Source organism: Penaeus monodon, chromosome 25 (genome assembly GCF_015228065.2).
Source record: "Penaeus monodon isolate SGIC_2016 chromosome 25, NSTDA_Pmon_1, whole genome shotgun sequence".
NCBI classification, from domain to species: Eukaryota; Metazoa; Arthropoda; class Malacostraca; order Decapoda; family Penaeidae; genus Penaeus; species Penaeus monodon.
This window is the reverse complement of record NC_051410.1, coordinates 38184131-38185868: the sequence shown is the minus strand read 5'-3', so window position 1 is coordinate 38185868 and position 1738 is coordinate 38184131.

Sequence of the window (1738 nt, the reverse complement as noted above, 5' to 3'; positions counted from 1 at the left end):
CCTGTCTCTCTCTCCAGAAGTAACATATGTGATATGAGTTTGAAACATGTATCTATTTTTCTTGTCAGGTGATGAGGATACTTACAGAAAATACAGTTATGGATAACTTGCAAACACTGCTATCTTTATTGGAAGTAGACACTGAATTTTCTAAATAACTTCTAGATATTTGTGAAGTTAGTGAAAGACATAATGTGCCATATAGTTCTTTTTGCCAGAATACTGTCTTTATTGACATACAAAAACAGCTAGATTTTAGCTGAGTGTTAGTTTGATTTTAAATCTCTGGAGTGTCTGGAGCAGTGTATTTCAGCCAGTTATTGGTCCTTTAAGTATCATTCTGAATTTTTTCCTTTTTTTGTGATTTATATCTATATGTGAAAGTGATTATGAATAAATACACTAGCAATTATTGGTGGTTGGAAAAAGGGATTCTTACAAAAGCCTCTCTAGATGTTGGTGTTTTGATCTCTAAAGACTGGGGATGCACAGTTAAGTGTATTGTGGAGCACAACCTCTCAAAAAGCGGTGGGATATTTTTGCCTTCCTTCCTCTGCTAGTTGGGGGGTAGGGGTGTGTGAGGAAGTAATTCTGTTGATTTTTGGTAAACAGTATGTAAAACAACAAAGGAAAGAACAGGAAAACATGGGATTATGCTGAAGGGCTTGTAAGAGAACATTATCCAGTTCTGTTGAAAAAGGCAAATTTTATGCCTTTTGCAGTTGTGCAGCAAAGCAAAGCCAAGGCCTTTTGGGGTGACATTAATGAATAGGAACTCCTTGATGAAAAACAATATTTGGGTGTTTTGCATGTGGGAATAATTTGCAGACAAACTTTTGTATCAAGAATAAATCTAGGAATCAGGCATCAAGTGAATAGTAAACATGTTAGGTGCTTTGTAGGTAACTCCTTGAATATTAAGAGTAATTTAAGTACAATAAACAGTTAGGTAAGAAATATAATGAGACTCGAACCTAGTTAGCTCTTTTACCCACATAAACGATGTTGCTCAGGAGGAGAAACACAGTCTAAGTAGCTTTTGATTCAGAGTATAAAGAGAAGTTGTAGGACTTTCTGTTTATTTTCTTTCATGCTAGAGAGACATATTTAAGAATTCTAGTGGTTCATTCATCGATGTCACAGCCAATGAAACTGCAGTGAAAGTAATAGTATCCTGTGAGAACATGTATAGACCTTGGAATATTGTTCAGATAAGAATAATGAAGTAAAGATACCAGTAGGTATAATGAGAGGAAAGGTACGAGCCAGGGGGTTTGTGAGTGTACCAAGGGATGTATTTGCACAAGCAAACATGCTGTGATATTATGTTGTGTCTTATTGTCCGTCCATATTAAGGTAAGATGACACATTGTAAATTCTGGCTTATGATAGTGAATGAAGGTCATATGAGCTTGTTTAGTCAAGTAACACTAGTCTTTATAGTCAGGAAAGGAGGAAGTGAATTTGCTGGCAAAAAACTTTCAAAAATTTTATTTACTATATGTTTCAGGACCATTAACCCATCGTTTTTCATAAATCTCTTCCAAAGAGACTGTCAGATCAATATGGTACTTTAGCATGATATGTTTCACACCCTGCCCTAATTTTTGATACCATAGTGCATCAAAAAATGTACTTAATTATGGCATATACCCTCAACTTTTATAGCTTAGTATCCTTCAGCTGAGAAAGCATTTGAATTGGTAAAGTGTGACATAGTTGTAATGTCTATAAAACA